We start from the raw sequence: 19068 nt of genomic DNA on the forward strand, positions 1-19068 counted from the left end.
ACCTACTGATGAAACAACTGTTGTTCAAAAGATTTTGAGCTGCTTGCCCAAGAGATTTCAAGTAAAGAGGTTGCCATTCAATAGTTTCAGGACCTAAATCAGATCAGGCTTCGAAAAATGGTTAGGAAACTCAATACTTATGAGATGGAGCTTGACATGGATGAAAGTGACTCCAAGAAGAGAAAAGAAGTAGCCCTTAAAAGTGTTGAGAACTGCAAGGGTGTTAGCGATGTGTGTAGACATGCCTCATAAGATGATCTTGCCCTATTCGTCAAACAATTCAGAAGAATTCACAAAAACAAAAGAAATGATTCTAAATGGTTTAGTGAGTCATTAAACAGTAGGGAAAAATAATCTACTTGAGTTAAGCATAAAGGTGAAAAAGATGACTTATGATGGATTGTGCATTAAATATGATAGACTCTTTGATGAGACTTGCTCTACAAAAGTGGAGAAAATTGAACTAACTATGTTGAGTTATAGAAGGAAAAAAAAAAATCTCTTCGTCTAGTAAGAATTGAATTGGATGAAAATATTGGTTATCTTGAGGCCCATGTTGAGGAGCTAAATAAGAAGGTTCGTAATTGCAATAACAAAGTTGAAGATAATGATGTCATCACTACTCTTGAAGCTCATGTTAAAAACTTGCTAGAATCTCAGGAAAACTTAACGAATCAAATTCATATGTTGAATGCAAATACTGTGATGTAGCATGAGGTTAACAGGAAATGGCTACTTGAACTGAATGAGGCAAATGATAAAGTTATTCGCCTTACTATTGGGGTTGAAAAAATTGACGAGATGGTAAGTATTGGGAAACTACACGGTGAAAAAAGTGGTCTTGATTTTGTGGAAAATGGCTCAAGTTCTATCCCTACCAAAACAACTTTTGTGAGAGAATCTAGGCCTGTATCTCAAAATGTCAAACCATGTCTAAAGGCAAGATCTATTCCTACGTGTCATCACTGTGGTGAAGTTGGGCACATTCGTCCAAAATGTAGAAAATTGTACTGTAGAAAGACCAATTTATTAAAGAATCAGGTGGATTGTCTGGTCATCGAAGTCAACAGAATTGCTCAACTTGTTCATTCTTCTTTATTTGGAAATATTAACCAAAGTTCGAAGTGGGTATATAAGGACTCAAACAGGTGCCTTGTTCTAAATGCTCTATCTGCTACTAAACCAAATGTGTGATATCTTGATAATGGCTTTCTTATCTCTTGCTCCTTTTATTGGCGGTGGTGTTGTGTTTGTGGTGTAGACAAGTCTCAAATCACAGGGAAATGTTAAGATCCTTGGATTACCTAAGCTTGAAAATGTTAGCTATGTTGATAGGTTGAAGTCAAATCTCATCAGCGTTAGCCAGTTGTGTGATGATATGGCTGATGAAGTGTGTTTCTCAAAAGAGGGTGTCGAATTGTGGATGAACACAGAAAAAACTTTCTTGTACTTTCTAGATTTGAAGACAATTGCTACATTCTTGATGTCTCTAAAGTTGCTGAATACTCCATGTGCCACGAAGCTATTGATGAAACAAGTGTGTTGTGGCATAAGAGACTTAGGCATATGAACTTCAAAGACCTCAAAAAGTTGTCCAAATGAGGTTGTAAGAGGGCTACTACCTCATTTTGTTTCTGGCTCATATGTTTGTAGATCATGTCAATTGGGAAAGCAATCTAGGATGGTATGCAAGAAAGTGATTGACGTTGGAACAACTAAGCCTCTTCAATTGATTTATATAAATCTTATTGAACCAATTCAAACCTTATCTCTTGATGGCAAGACGTAGATCTTGGTAATTGGGGATGACTACTCTAGATTCACTTGGGTATGCTTTTTAAGGGAAAAATCTGATACCTTTCAATAATTCCTCACTGTGTACAAAGTAATGTTGAATGAATATATATCTAGCCATCCTACTTTAGTTAGAATTAGAACTGATCATGGAATTGAATTTGAGAATGTTCACTTTAATGATTTCTGTTCAACCAAAGGCCTCAAGCATGAGGTTTTTGCTCTAATCACCCCTTAACAAAATTGTGTAGTGGAAAGGAAAAATTGTGTTTTGATAGAGATGACTAAGGTGCTACTTAATAGTAAAAACCTGGCAAAACACTTTTGGGCCGAGGCCATGAACACTGCTTGCTACATCTCAAATCGAGTGTTTCTCAAACCTGGCACTAATGTGACACATTATGAACTCTGAAGGGAGAAGCTAATGGTGAAGTGTTTCAAAGTCTTTGGGAATGTGTGCTACATTATACATGATCGAGAGCATCTTGCAAAGTTTGATACTAAGAGTGATAAAGGAATCTTCTAGGGGTACTCCAACATAAGTCGGGCTTATAAGGTTTAGAATCTGAGAACAAAAACCATCATGGAGTCCATAAATGTCAAGATTGATAACATTGATGTCCCTCCTTCCTTGACAACTGAAAATGATGATGTGTTATTTCCCTCTTCTAAGGATAACGGTGATGTTTCTGGTGAGTCAAGTGTGGTGTCAGAAAGTGACAATGAGAGTGAATCAAGCACTGATCAAGATTCTCATGTCTTATTCAAGGACAAACCAAAGTGAAACAAAGTATGCTAAGAACTTGGTGAAGAAGTTTGGCCTTGAGGGTTCAAAAGTTGCTAGATCTCCAATAAGCACATGTGCCAAAATTCACAAAGACTAAAGTGGCAAGGATCTTAATCAGACTCTGTATAGAAGCATGATTGGAAGTTTACTCTACCTGACTGCTAGTCGACCACACATCACATTTACTGTTGGGGTATGCGCACGGTTTCAAAGTTGTCCCAAGGAGTCTCACTTACAAGCAGTTAAGAGGATTATTAAGTATGTGTGTGGCACCATTGATTATGGACTTCAATATACACATGACACTAACACCAAATTGGTTGGATACAGTGATGTTGATTGGGCTGGGTGCATTGATAATCGAAAAAGTACCTATGTGGGAGCTTTCTATGTTGGGATCAATTTGGTAACTTGGCACAACAAGAAGTAAAACTGTGTCTCCTTGTCTCCAGCTGAGGTTGAATATGTTGCTGCTGGAAGCTGTTGCACTCAATAAATGTGGATGAAGCAAATGCTCACTGACTATGGTATCTCTCAATCCACCTTCCTTGTTTATTGTGACAATATGAGTGCTATTGATATTTCCAAGAACCCTATCCAACATTCAAGAACCAAAAGTATTGATATAAGGCATCATTTCATTAGAAATCTTATGGAAGGTAAAATTCTTACCTTAACCTTTGTGCCAACTGAAAAACAGCTAGCTGACATATTCACTAAAGTCCTAGATAATCGAAGGTATGAAGATCTTGGACGGTCTATTGGTCTTTGTGATATGATTTGAATAGGTTGTATAGCCTTGCTTCCAAGAGTTGAATATTTTGTCTAATCACTATGCATGTTTTTGTATGGTCAGTTATCTCATCAGATAACCTCATTTTGCTCTTTGTATGCATCTCTTATCTGTCATACATTATTAGTAATATATGAATTAGCCTTGGATAATCCGTCATTGTGATGTCAAAGGTTCTCCCAATTCTCTTAGATTGGGCTCTGAAAAATCATTTTTTCCATTCATCCAAATCTAATGATGTTTTTGAATTTAATGTTGCTTTTGTCCTAAATGACTGGCAGTGACTTGACTTACTCTATAATCTAGACCATGTACCAATTCTTTTCTTTTTGTCCTCTCCCCAAATCAAAACAAAAATTCAAATGGGAAAGTGTCTTGTGAAACGGGTGTCTTCAAAGGAAAGTATATATTATCAAATGGGAAAATCCCTTCATTTTGGCTCTCCATGCAATGTCAAGTGTAGTGCTTCAAGATCACCATCCATAGGTCATGTATCAAATTCTCTTAAATTATCAATGGTGATTCATCAAAATTTCACCTTCGTTCAAATGACCTTGACATTTCTCAAATTGGTGGCTCACTCAAAGTTCTACACCAAAGTTGGCTTTTCCTTCAAGGCTTATGTCTTGCTTTTTGCAAGTCTTATCCATTGTCCATATGATGTAGGAAGTGTTGTCTCTTAAGGTCAATGAATTATTAAAAGCTTAGTTAACTTTGAAAATGCTTTTGAGATTAAATGCTTTGTTCTATGATTTCAAGATGGTTGTCACCAATCATAACCCCTTACCTTCACACATCATAGTTGCATCATGAGCAAGTGTTCAACTCTATATTATTGTATTTGTATGTCCTTGAAGAATTGTCTTTTAAGAATTACATTGCATATTGTTTTGTTGAACACTTGTCATATCAATATCTCTTGGAAGCATCGATATTCAAACTACTTTCTATTATCCCTTTCATGGTTTGTGTTTCAGCTATAGTTTATTGGTGCAAAGATACTATCATCTTAATGAGTTGCCTTCGATTGTTTAGGTACATTTGTCTATGCCTTTGCTTAAATTTATGTTTCAATGGTCATCTCTTCTTTCTATTGAGTCACTTTCCCTCATCAGATAAATAAAGTTATAATTTAGAATTATGGGGGAGTGTATTTTCGTGAAGTGAATCAATTTTGGGGGAGTTAATTCACAACGCATGCATCATTTTGTGCTTATTTGTTGCTACACTTTGCTTGGGCTTATCCATATGATTTATTGCAAATTCTTTATCCGCTATGCTCTTATTGTCCTTATCCTGCGTATTTGCAACAAATTTGACTATTTTATGCGTTTTTTCACCTTGTCTTTGTCTTGCCATGACAAAATGGGGGAGAAAAATTTCGTTATTTTTCATACCTTGCAAGCCTTTTCTTACCCATGATAAATTTCACTTGTTTTTGTCAAGAGTTGTTCATATGCATGATTCATTCCTTGGCTCTTCTCTTGAGTGTGGGTAAGTGAAATTAGTTCTAGGTTTGGGGTATTTTGTCAAAGAAAGCCAAAGGGGGAGATTGTAAAGTCTAGTTTTAAGTGTTTGGCTTTCCATGTCAAATATTGTATTTGTGTACCACATGCTCAATTTAGTTTTAGACTACATTCTCTAATTATGAGATGCTGCAACTTGGATTAAACGCTCAAGGACATGGCTCACCTCACTTCAAAGGTTTGTTCATGCATGTGCATCTCATATCTCTATTTGTGTTGCATTCTGTTTAGTTTAATTGTCTAGTCAGTTTTGCAAACTGACTTCCAGCTGTCTAGGCACACAAATTAAGATAGCCCACATGGGCTGACCGACACCTTTCTGCTGGTAGTCAGTTTCTGGCCATTGATCTGCCTAGATCTCTTTTGCAGCCGACAAGTGATGTGTATTTAAACTAACCTAAATAATAGATTAATTTAAACCAAATTAAACTCGCAAGCACACGAATCAATTGTAATATATGCAAATACGAGGTCGATCCCACAAGGATTGCTTTTAATACCAATTCAACCAGCTGATTACGTGAAACTTAACTAAACGAACAAAAGATAGACTGAATTGAATAATTGAGTAATTGATTAACACTAAAATTTACAAGCAAAAGAAAAGACAATTAATTAAAATCACACATGACACAAGAAAACCTAAGGTTATGAATTCACCGATACAATCCTATTTTACTTTTCCTAGAGCTAACTACTATCCAATTACCATGCCAATGTTAAAGGTTGTTCTTTCTAAGGTATGAATCAATCCGTGGTCAGGCATCAACTCTTGTATCTCTACATGATAATTATATCCTATTGGTTAGGCATACAAATAAACATATAAAAACTCATTAAGCGTAGAAGAATCATGCCAACCAAGTAGGACTAGCTTGATAGTGGTCATCCTCATGATGCGAAATATATAAGCACACAAATTAAAACCCTCTTTTGACAATTGTAGTATATGTATAAGTAGGGATTGTTCTAAACCAGGGATTAGGAGGGATTGCTAAATCACTTGAAAACTGACTCAAAAACGTAAAACAAAGGTTAAAACACTAAACTAGACTCAAAGAATGCAAAACTAAACACTAAAACACTAAAACAAACCAAAAGACTCAAAACAGCAACAAAACACTCAAAACTGCCTTAAAAACACAATCTGGGTAGTTTTGAACACCTAACACTAATTGGACGAATTTGGGTTATAACTTGAATCAAAACACTTAGAAACACAAACTAAGACACTTTCTAACTAAATTGAAACACTAAAGTAAAGGGGGATTTAGTTTTGACGAAATTAAAACAAAGAAAACAGATTGTAATGAAAACAGATTGTAAAAACGAATTTGATGAAAATATGGATGGAATGCTAGCTAGAAGGTTCTTCTCCACACATGTCACACTTGCATACAAAATGATTTTCAGTTGGTCTTTCGACTAATCATGAAACTCAACACCCCGGGTTAATTAGGTCCGCTTAAATTAACCTTCAAGTTCTCCTTAAGTTAATGAATTGGATGGGACAGCGCATACAACAATTCAAAACATTCTCCAAAAGTCCTTTACGTGAAAAGCACAATAAAGATACAATCAAAGATCATTAAGCAACATGAAAACTATAAGTGTTGACGAGGCATTCGTTACTATGATGAGCATGAAACTAGTGCCAAGAATTCATTTAACGCGATCGTTTATAAGCGACCTCCACTACTTGTGACTATAAGTTTGTAACTATTAGGTGAAACTCCCTTATATTCTAGCATCATATTCATGCATGAAAACTAAGCGTGCACTCTCAATAAACATACACGAATAAGTTATCAATCAAGCAGTTAAACAAATTGAATCCACAACTCATGAAATTCCAACTGAAGGTAATCAATTTATATTGCAAGCATATACATGGTTTTGAATCACCCCCTAGCTAACTAGGGGTTTAGCCTCTCATGTTCATAACAAAACAAAGGAAAAGAGAATTCATCATTGAAAATAAAAGATAGATTACACCTAAAAACGTTCCAACAGTCCAACTTGAATGCATAAACTTCCAAGGCTTCGTCTTCCTTCTCATTCTCCTTGCTAAGTCACGGCACAAACTACTAGGGTGGTTTAGTGGATGATTTTCTGGGTTTTAGATGGGTTTATGGAGGTATGGTGGTGCGGCAAGGCTTAGTGGTGGTGTAGGGAGGTTTGGATGGAGGTTTTGAAGTAGAGGAATGGTGAGAAGTTGAATGGAATACTGCGGCAAGGGATGGGATTTTCTGTGAATGGAGGCAGGTTGTGTGGAAGGGAGATTGGATGGTAAAGGGTTGCGACCAAGGGTGGAAGGTGGCTGCAATGGTGTGTAAGTGTATGGAGGGGTAGAATGATGGTTGGAATGGATGGAAGGTTGCAGATTGAAGGTGGAAGAAGGATGGTGGCTGCGGCAAAGAGGTGGAATGATGAATGAATGATCTAGGGTGCGGCTAAAGTCCAAATATATAAAGGGTTTTCAAAAATTAAAACCCTAGCTTATTTTGGTTAACTAAAATTAAGTCAAAGGCTTCTAGAATTAGGAAATCAAATCAGAAATTAAAAGGAAATTGGCTAAATATGCGGCTAGGGTTTTTATTTGAAAGGGGAATGTGTTTAAGTGCAGAAAAATAGGAAGTGAGGACCCCCCTTGCACGGCAAGGGATGGGGAGAAAGGGAAAGGTGCGGCAAAGGTCCCTAAGGGGTCTAGGGCCTTTGTTTTGCGTCCTAAAGTGCATACAAGGCCTTCAAAGTGGCTGGAAAATAAGGATTTTTAAGATTAGGAAAGGTTACCAAAATGGGAAACCTTGGCTTAACTTTCCTACTTCAAGTAGGAATCCTTGTTGGAGTAGGAATCCTTGTTCTTCTAGGAATCCTCATGTGAGTAGGAATCCATCTTCAATTAGGAATTCATATTTCTTCAAGTCTTCAACTCATTCATTCCTCTTTTGCTCCAAAAGACTCCAATTTGCATCTTCTTGCACACTTTGGCTTTATAATCTGAAAACACACAAAAGTGACTTTAAACACTAAAATAACTAAGGAAACACAACATAAATGCACGAGAACAAGCCAATTAAGTCGCATAAATATGCTCCTGTCACCTCACTAGTTTGTCTACTCTTCTTAATCTTAGTTCCAAAATTCCTAAAGGTGATCAGTCATTAGAAACTCAAACCTAGAATAAAATACCCACAAAGATTAAGAATATAACATGGCATATAATCGGATAATAATTAACAAAGTACTTCGCAAATATTGATGTCATGGCTTCATCATAAACCTTAGAAAATAACTTAGTTACATATAGAAATAAAAATAAAAGAAAGATAGAACCCGAAGTCCATGGCAAAGCACGTCCCTAAGCTCTTCTTCACAAATTGCGGAGATGGTGAATTACCGTATGGTGTGAGCTGATATGGGTTATGCGGGGGCGTATTCTCGAGAGCTTAGGGCACTTTATTTATACTAGAAAAACCCTAAAAGATCTGGGAGAAACTCTCCTAAAATAAAACAAACTCCTAAACAATTAATGACACAAACTAGGAAAGATTCCGCCATGGCTTGGGAAACACAACATCTGACTTTCATGCCAGTTTTGGGGTGGATTTATATTCTAGAAAATTATGTAAAAATATGGGAAAAGTAGCTTTATCTCTTATCTTTCCAATCATATATTGCACATCACTTGGAAAAATCGGGAAAGCCTCCAAATCTTCATTCTCCCACAGCTGTGCAGTTCTGACGGGAAAACAAGTTTTGCGGGATTGATTTGTGATACTGGAATGAATGGCTTGATGGAAAATTATGAAATTCGGATACAACAATCTTCAGCTTCTCATCTTCCTTCTCCAATTAGACTTGAATCAAAACTCCTCCAGAAAGTCGAATTATCACCAAAAACGTTCTGCATGCGCAGATTGGTTGAAATTAAGGAAAGGAAAGTAATAAGGCTCTTTTAAGATCAATTCCTTAACAAAACATAGGCATAATTAACATGAAAATATGATAAATAATGCAACTATCAAATACCCCCAAACTTAGCTTTTGCTAGTCCTTGAGCAAAACAAAAATAAAAGACAACGAGAAAAACAAAATAGACCTTCCATAAATTAGACTCAATGCAATCTAGAGACGATCACCAAACTTAAAAGAATTAAACACCTTGCAAAATAGAATTAACAAAACCTTACACAACATTCTCAAGTGTAATGAATGACATTTGCTACTACTTCAAGTACTTCAAGTATGAGCTTACACAACTTCCAATAAATTATTTGCTTCACATCTTTGTTGAGAGCTTACTTCATCATTTGCTACTACTTCAAGTACTTCAAGTATGGATGAGAACATAGTCATTATACTTACTACAGTACCAAAGTGTGAACCCGAACGTGTTTTGCCAAAACGTTGCAAAGTAGTCTCGTGATTTTTGCCTTTCCCACTTGTAAACTCACCATTGTTTAGTGCTTTAATAACTACAATAGATTGTTTCTCTCAAAGAATATCACAATGCTTCGATGAAGCTCCAACAACATTTACCAAAATAACAACTATACTGAAAAGTGACTCAATTTGGATGTTGTTCTTTGCCACAACTACAAGAGCTAATTGAAGTTGATGTGCAAAACAATGAATATAATAAGTACAACCATTGTCTTTCATCATAAGAGCTTTAAGATCATTGAACTCACCTTGCATATTGCTGGCCCCATTAACATGATCAATTTATGTCTAGAAAATACGTCATCAATGGTTTCCTTGAGTGAAAGAGTAGCAGTACTAGTAACTTGCTCAATGTCAATAAAATGCTAAACAACTTGCTCATTCTTGTCCACATAATGCAATACAATAGCCATTTGTTCCTTTGTTGATATGTCACGAGATTCATCAATCAAAATAAAGAATAATGAAGTACCAATATCTTTAATAATAGGCCTTGATGGTCTCAGTTGCACAAGCATTTACAATGTCTTTTTGAATATCTAGGGATGTCAATATGGGATTCTTCAGAGCATTTGTCAAAGTAATGGCTTTAACTTTCTTATTGTGGTTAGCAAGAAACTGTAGAAGCTCAAGAAAGTTTCCATGGTTGCTTGAATGTTCATATTCATCATTACCACAAAATGCAAGCCCTTGTCTCAGAAGAAATCGACAACAATCAATTAATGCATTCAACCGAGCTCTATATTGAATTCAAGCTTCATCATGAGTTTTAGAGAAAAAGATTGGATATGTTGCTTTTGACTCCTTAAAGCTTCAAAATTACTCCATGCTTTATTGTGTGCTTTATTGACGCCTCCATTATGAGTTAGAAGTAGCAATACAAACAAAAGGCACATCTTTTTCTACATTGTATTCCAACTAAGTAGGAAAATCATCAAACCAAGCATGGTTAAATCATCTTTGTGTGTCTCCATATTTCTTGTAAGGGAAATTATGGGTTTTAGGTTGTTAAGGACCAACTAGCATTTAAGCTCTTCATACGTGATCTCGAATATTATCATTGTAATCCAAAATTTGAATTCGCTTACCAGGATTTGATGGAAGATTTGAGAAAATAAATTATGTCCCTATCTTGTCCTCGACTATCTTTATATTTTTCTCAATAACGGGGGATGGTGGTGGCTGATATATTTTTAAAAAACCTCTCCATGATGTTCCAATCTGCAAAGTGAGTCATATTGATACCAATAACATATAAGGCTCATACGTAATTTGTAGAATTTATAGAATAAAAATCTCAAAATTAGAAAGCTAAATTTTAAATTAGAATGCCAAAAGCGAATTAATAAAGTAAATCCATATAATAAAATACCTTGTGTAGTTATGCAGTAAAGCTTTTGCGTCGAATTTTGATAATCTGAATGTTTATGAAACTCAAATTCAATTGAGTTTTGGTTGAAAAGGGAGGAAATAGGGAAAGATTATGGAGAGGTCAACGTGATGAATTTTGTGGGGATTAGAGTCTAGAGAACTAGGGTTATGAAACAGGGGAGTAACCGAGCAATAATTAAATTACTTTTTAATTTAAATTTAATGACGTGGGGGTGGGTCATTGGGGATGTAAAAGGTGAAGGTCATTGGGGATGCAAAAATTGTCTTCCCAATTTTTTAATTGTAATTTAATTAATATTGGTCATAGGAAATTGGAATGCATAATGAGTCATTAACATAAATTATTAATGACAATTTTTTAAATAAAAAATTCTTAGTAAGGGCATCCACCCTTAGTTCTACTGTAGCCCCATTCCTGCCCATTGTCTGCTTATCATTGCTATGCTTATTACGGTTTGAGCCTCCTAAGCTGCTAACCATTCCAGACTGATTGGGCTAAAATAGGCTCCTCTAAAAGTGTAACTTTGAACTTTTTTAAGACTTGTATTCCTGCAAAGTTTTCAAGTTTAGGTGTTGTTTTCAATGTTTTCAAAGTTTGGGCCCTATTCCAAAGTTGGGGCGTTGGGAGATGAGTTCTCTGTGGACTTGTATTCGTGCAGATGATGGCGTTGCGATTGGGTCTGGAAAGGGCTAGCTACATATTCTGGGAAGGGAATCAAAATGTGTGTAGTTTATGTGGTGCTTTGCTTCATTTTAAGTCACTTGGACAGGCTTGCAAGGGGTATAATCTTCTCTTGCAGGGGTTCTTCCTCTCAGCATAGGTTCTTCAGTTTCTAAGTTGTTGGACCTTTCGCTACTTGGCGCTACTATCAAGTAGTGAGGCAAGATCCTATCTTCAAATGGAACCGTCCCATAGCATGTAGTCATCCCCAACCAAGGATAGCTTTGTAAGGGGATAGGCTATCCATCACATTGAAAATCATCAGATGTTCAGATGGTTTTGTTTGAACCATGAGACGTATCATTCCCAAGGTGCTAAGTGGGGTTCCATTAAGAGTTTGGATAGTAGACCTTCTTGAGTTAATTCTCTCTAGGATATCCATCCTTATAGTTGCTCCCCTAAAAAGGATATTGACTTTTGAACCGCTATTAATATGGATTCTACCGACCCTGGCATCTGAGATTTGTAGCCCGATGACGAGAGTTCCATTAGAGGGTGGATAAACAATTTTTTGCCTAATGAAGGGATTCTTTATCCAAGGTTTTCCCGGGATCATCTTCTCCCATTCTGCGCTCTTTTGAAGTACTCATGTCTTCCTTTTATGCGATTAATGCTTAAAAGAAACTTCTTGTCTATATGTCGGGGAGATAATGGCCTTAGAATCTTCTGCAGTTTTGTCGGATACGTTGTTAGAACAATTTTTTGGGTCAATTGTTCTGAGTATGGATCTATCATTCTTAGGGAAGCACAAACAGCGAAACTTGCAAATTGGGCTGAGGGTGCCTTCTACAGTTTTCATTCTTTCACTCAGCCCAACGAACCTCGACCTTTGTTTGATTTATAGATTCCTTTTAAGATCTTTTATTGACTTGCGTATCTTCAGTACGTCATCACAAACTTGATCGATGAATGAGGCTTATTCTCCATTCGAGTCTATGGCTTTACCACGAGCGATCTTCTAGGCATTGCTTACATGGGGTAGAGTAATCTAGACGAAAGGAATATGAGTTATTTTTCAATGAAAGCCCCAATTGTTGGAACTAAATTTGTGTACCTCCGTGTGAAGGGATTGAGCACAACTTCGAATAATCCTGAGCAACTTGCAAAACAGTAAAACGACCATAAGAAAGTTTTGGATCAGATGACTAGGTGTGCCAGCCAAAAGCTCTCCGAGGGTCAAGTTATTGGATGATTTTTAGACTCAAGCAGTAGGCAAGAGAATTGAAGTGTATAGATTGCGTTACCTTAGATGAACCCTAGGTGGGTGTATTTATACCGTGGGAGAGATACCTTTTTAGGATAGAATCCTCGTTCTAAGGTGAAAGAATCTAAGAGGATATATATTATCTAGTTAGTAGATATTGTATCCTCTTAGAAGTTGTGATTACTTGCAACGCACGACTATCTGTGGATTGTAAGGACTCCAAGACTTGTAGAACCTGATTGTATCCATATCCAGATCTGATTGCGTGTCTTACGAAACAAACATAATCATCTAGTGGAGTTACTATGACCTCACCTAATGTCCTAGAGTAGAGTGATGGTGGCACCCTACTCTGTCTTATGTAGCTCCACTCAGAGCTAGTGAGTCCATGATTGGACTTTTAAGGTAACATCATTAGGATTAGACTTACTCTGGCCCTAAAAAAATCATAGTCTCACATAATTCATGTCCTCAGGCCACGTTTTATCAACCAATTCATGTTGTTCTACCAATGTCTTCCACCTTGCCTCAAATTCTTTTTTGGTTTCGAGATCCCATATGCACCCATGCAAACCCTTGAAAATGCCCAACCATTGTTATTGAATTTGTTAATAATAAGCCATATGCAGTACTGATAAAAGGTGGTTCTAAATTTGTTGTCAATCGCCTTTGCTATGCCTCCATCTTGACTTGTAATTATGACTTTGGACGGCTCACTCAGCATGGCTTTAAGAATTTCTTCAAACAGCCACTCAAAGCTTAGTTTTTTTCATTTTTTCAAGAATGCACAACTCAATATCGTGGCTTGGCCATGATTATTAACTTCTAACAAAGGAGCAAACATCATGTCATACACATTGGTGTTGAAAGTGATGTCGAACACAATCACATCACCAAAATGGCCATAACCACATCTTAACTTAGCATCTTCCCAAAAGAAATTGCCAAAGTGGTCCGCCTTCTTCAATACTCCATCTTGTTTATTATGGAAATATTTGTCTGCGCACATTGTTCAATCATAGCTTTTTTGCCTCCAAAACTCAATGATGTGATCTAAATAAATGTGAGGCACTTGACATATGGTGGTTGTGTCATTCGTTGAAAACTATTACAACAAACTTTTTCACAACCAATTCCCTATTTAGTGAAGTTTGGCCTTGCACTCAGTTCTAGCATCTCCCCTCCTACCTTTCCGATTGGGTTTAGGATTAGCATCCACCCTCTTTTTTCCTTGTTTGCAAGATACAAATTGTTTCCTTACCCAACAACTACCGTCACTAGACCTTTTACTACTCTGCTCCTGAATCTTAAACTTCGCTGCAAGTGCATAAGTGTTGAAAAATGTATACCCTTTATCTAACAAATCAAACTCTATTTTCAATTTCGGTTTCAACTCATCGTCTACCATTGGAAAACTATTCCAACCCTCGCTGCACTAGATTGATCCCCAACACCAGATTGATCCTTTACATCTACCCCCTCTCTTTCCACGACAATTTCTTCTATTTCTAACTCATCCTCAATCGAGTTACACTTCAATGTCTACCTGCTACAAATCTACACAACTTATCAAAACCCAGCACAAGTTTTGCACCTATATGTCTAAAATCCAATTTCACAATTTCAACTAATCCACTGGTAACCACCATCCATTATGGATTCAAATCCCAGAATTATAAAAACCAAACTGCAATGGAAATGGATTATAACAGAGGTTTTGGATTTCTTCACAGAGTCACCTTCACAATTTGGGTTTCTTCAGATGTTCTGGATGAACTACCCTTGTCAACTCTAATCAAAGAACATCTTCAATCCACATGAAATCGAGCGCTCACACCCTTCACCACCTCCCTTTCTCTACCTCTCTTTCTCAGCAAAGACAACCCTATCTCTCCCTCTCTTTCCTAGTGAGGAAAACCCTAATCTCCCTCTCGTCCAATTTCTTATTGGTGACACGTCATATGGTTTGCAAATTTGGTATAAAAGTAAAAAGATTTATCTAGCATCACTTATTAAACAATCCATCAATCTCAAGGATTCACTATTTTAAAATTCTTCTAAATCTTTTCCTCTTTCTCATAATCAAATCAATTCAACAACAACAACAACCAAGCCTTATTCCGCTAAGTGGGGTCGTTTGTATGAATTTACCTCCAAATGAAAAGTTCAAGTCTACTGAGTACCCTAGTTGCAACTGTGTTCAATATTAGTTAAAGGTATTTGATTTCTACTCATTCAAATTCTGTTTAATTTAACCACCACAAGGTGATTCAGTGATTAGGGACGAATTTCAGGCATGTATTCCACATGACATGTTCTAGGTTAGATTCTTGGTGTTAGTGAATCACACGATTCTGCTCAGGAGGCAGCTAAAATGTCTCAATAATTTTCCCAGCCCTGGAAATAGTAGAATGTCGCGACGAAACCACCAACTAGTCCCTTTAAAAAAAAAATAAAAAAACAAATTTTGTTTAAATTGTTTTTTCGCTGCTGGTATTTATTTTTTTTATTTTTTTCCTAGTTGTATTGGTGATTTGCTACCTGGAGTTATTGGTTTTTTTTTGCTTATTACTATAGTAGACTAATTGTAGTTTTCTTTTATCAAAAAGATTAATTGTAGTTATTAGTGTAAGATCATTTAAGTTTGATTACAATTAATTAAGAGTAATGCTAGGGAGACTAAATTTGTAGACTTATTTTGCAAACTAAATAATGTGTCACCAATAAGAAATGAGAACATTTATCAACGTTTAAGTAATAATCCAATTATCAACTTACATGTCATTTAGTTTATAAAATTTAGTCTTCCTAGCATTACTCATTAATTAAACCAAACACGACATGATGTGTTATTGGAGTTTTTCTCCTAATTTGTAATGCTTTATTTTTGGATTGTAGTCATACAAATAATCTAATTAGATTTTCTTAGTTCGTAGTCATAGCGAGGGCATTTATGAGGGTTTGGCTTCCTCCAATTGATTTGAGTGTGAAGGAGTAGGGTTTTTTCTTTTTTTTTCTTTTTTTTTTCTTTTTTTTTTTTTAACTTTTTGATTCATTTATTTTATTTTATTTTGTTTTTAACAAACGATTGTATTTACACTAAGGGGAGGGGATGGGCTAAACCTCAAAATGGCTAACAATAATGTGGTTCAAATTCACATTTGGTGAGAATCAAACCTAAAACCTCTCACATACAAGTGAATAGCAATACCACTAGACCATATGGAGAAGGAGTAGGTTGAAAAAACAAATTATGAATGAAATTAATTAGGTTTTTTTTAGAAATAAAATTGTCTAACTAATATGTCATTAAAGAGGAATTTCGCCATGGGCCTCAGGAAACTTTGGACAGATCCTGCCTAGACGTTAGGGATATTATAATCACTTTAGACCATCTCTAAAGGAACTGTCAAATTATAAGAGTTAAATTATAAGAGTCAAATTATAAGAGTTAAATTATGAATTGTCAAATGTTATTTTTTATTTATTTAAATATAGTTTTAAATTGACACACCCCGATCCAGAAAGTCCACTTGGACCCTGAATCGAGCTATGCTGGCCGACACCTGGAAGGTGATGAAACCATAAAATGTGATAGAGTGTAGAAAAATGTGAATAATTTGAACCTAAAAATTTTAAATACCAGAGCATGTTGTGAGCAGGAGCGAACGCATTTCACACATGATGTTAGAGCATAAGTAAGGTACAGGAGTGTGGGTAAGAATCATACCCTTAGAAGTATCCATCAATACTAAGATTCGCCACAGATCCTTGTTACATACAAACTCAGCAACTAAAACCTGGAGGGCACCAAATAGAGAGTGTGAGTGAGCAATAAAACCAAGCTTCCCAAAGTTATTACCTCTCTAAAAGTAATGCCTCTCAATGTAAAACCCGTATCGTTTTCCATAAGACAATACAACATATATACATATATCCAAACCATACTCAAAAATGACCAAAACCACGGTTTGCCATCAACTCCACCATGCATTAATAAGTAGGCCAAAATGAACTTAATCAATACAAAATGATATATCAGTCAGAGTCATCTAATATGACATGTACTACTTATCCATATCTCATCAATCATGGCTAGCATATAAGTCGGAGTCACCTATAGTGACCTGTACGACTTATCCATATCTCATCAATCATGGCTAGCATATAAGTCAGAGTCACCTCTTGTAACCTGTACGACTTATCCATATCGTCGTTATCCATATCTCATCAATCATGGCTAGCATATAAGTTGGAGTCACCTATAATGACCTGTACGACTTATCCATATCTCATCAATCATGCTAGCCAATAGCTCAATAAATATCACACGAGTCGGAACCACCTAAAGTGGTCTGTACGACAAGACTAGGTGTAAATAAATACGCTCAAGTGCTACGATCACATGAAGACTGTGCGAATAATTGCGGGTCACCTACGAGTCGGGACCACCTAAAGTGGTCTGTACGATAGGACTGTGCACCTACCTTGGATCCAAGGTGAGCGTAAGGTGCGGGAGGTGAACATCACGTGAAGGACTGTACCTTGGCCACGGGCAGGAGCACTAACACCAGGGTGCAGGTTTATGAGCTATAATATATCTCAACATAATCATACTCACTACCATCACCAACATCAACATGTACTCACCTGAAGCTTACCTGGGCGTCCGCAGCGTCATATAGCACTTCAAAGCATTCACAATAGTTAGGTTCAGGTAATATCCATATGAATATGCCATGATGCAATCTAAACCCAAACATTTCATGATATTCCCAAAATATATAATATGGCGTAACATGTACAATCAATAACACCCTACTCCCAAACTATTTACTTTTGAGAGTAATCATTAGTGCTAAGCCCAATTAGACCCTAGTTACATTAACTATCATTACTTACCTTTCCTTACTTCAATTTCTTGATTCTTCACGCATTGATTTATGATCAACATTAATCACCAAATCATAAAGCTAAATCTCACACTTCCTACCAGTGTCCCTCACATTGCTCAATTCATTAAACAAGGCTATTGTCTCAATGATTTAATCTCATTTATTATATGGCTGCATCTAACGTCTGGTTAGACTGTCTACCTACCCTAAACAGGGATCAAGCCATTCGTAGTTCAAAATGATTAATTGTAGGTAACAAGCATAGATTACTATAGAAGTGCTTGTGGAACTATCAATTATATGCCTATGAAAGAAAAAGGTCCACTCACCTGGAGTCCACGCTATGATTATCTTGCACGCACATCAAGACATCACGATCTATCGTCGCCTGTGACCAATTATCAAATCACGTCTCAAAGTTTTTACCGATAGAATACATAATTTACATAAAACATATCCTTAAGGACCTTCAAGAATAATTTGAGACCCATTGACCCTCAAAGTTTATACAACCCTGTATAACTCGATTTGGAAGATCCACATATCAGATTTCCAATCCGTAACTTCCAAAGATCCACATTATGCTTCTAGAATAACATATTAAAATTTTATTACGATCCAACGGTTGGATCATCGCCAATTCCCAAAACTGATTAGCGATTAACGTTTTATTTTATGAATTTACAAATCCAATTCGGAATGATCTGTACGTCGAATTCCCAATCTGTAAGTTCTTACATTCTTCAAATATTATGTACTACAATGTAACAAAGTTTGGTGACGATCCAACGGTTGGATCGTCGATTCACATAAATACCTATTAACATATCGTAGAGAATTTAGGTTCCAACGATCAACCTACATCATTCAAATATCAGGACTAAATTCAAGACATTCAACATAGCCTAAAAATAGCATTGGTGGTCCACTGGCCACGTGCCGTCGTGGGTGGCGGTCGGCCGCCCCGACTCGCTGGAAAATCCAACTATTTCCAAAACTTCTCAAACTTCACAAAAATAAAGATCTCAGTGAGTGGAGCAACTTTCATACCTGCCATGAAGTCCAAAAGTGGACAGAAGATGGTCAATTTTTCCCACAAAGCCAGCGGGTGCCTAAAACTTCCCGACATCGATTCGTCGTCTACAGTGGTCCAACGAGGTCAAAGTTGGTTGGGTTTTGCTCCTGATTTTCATCAACTTTCGTGGCCTCCAACCGCCACATAGCATGGTTAATCAAGGTGGTTCTTGGGTAAGTTTTGTAGAGGGGAATAAGAGCTTTAAGATGGTGGTGGTGGCGTCAAAAAACTCTATCGGAGTTGGCCGAAATCGGCCTTGGAAGATAGATGGTCGTGGAGGTGTATGGACGGAAACCCACGGGAAAAGCTCCCAGGTTTTTTTTTTTTTCTGATTTCTCGCTGGTCCTCCATTCCTTTCAATTTGATTGGTCCCTTTTCCTCTTTACTAAAGGCTGATTAGTTAGTCTTCCCACAAGGTGGGAGTTCAAATAATTT

At 36.6% G+C, this 19068-nt stretch overlaps 1 pseudogene; it reads right to left on the bottom strand.

Annotated features, from left to right (window-relative positions):
* Positions 1-9711: 9711 nt before the first annotated feature.
* LOC148693050 (uncharacterized) lies at positions 9712-10556 on the bottom strand (annotated as a pseudogene).
* Positions 10557-19068: the final 8512 nt, after the last annotated feature.

This window comes from Pyrus communis, chromosome 11 (assembly GCF_041283825.1).
Source record: "Pyrus communis isolate YQ-2024b chromosome 11, ASM4128382v1, whole genome shotgun sequence".
In the NCBI taxonomy this organism is placed as follows: domain Eukaryota; kingdom Viridiplantae; phylum Streptophyta; class Magnoliopsida; order Rosales; family Rosaceae; genus Pyrus; species Pyrus communis.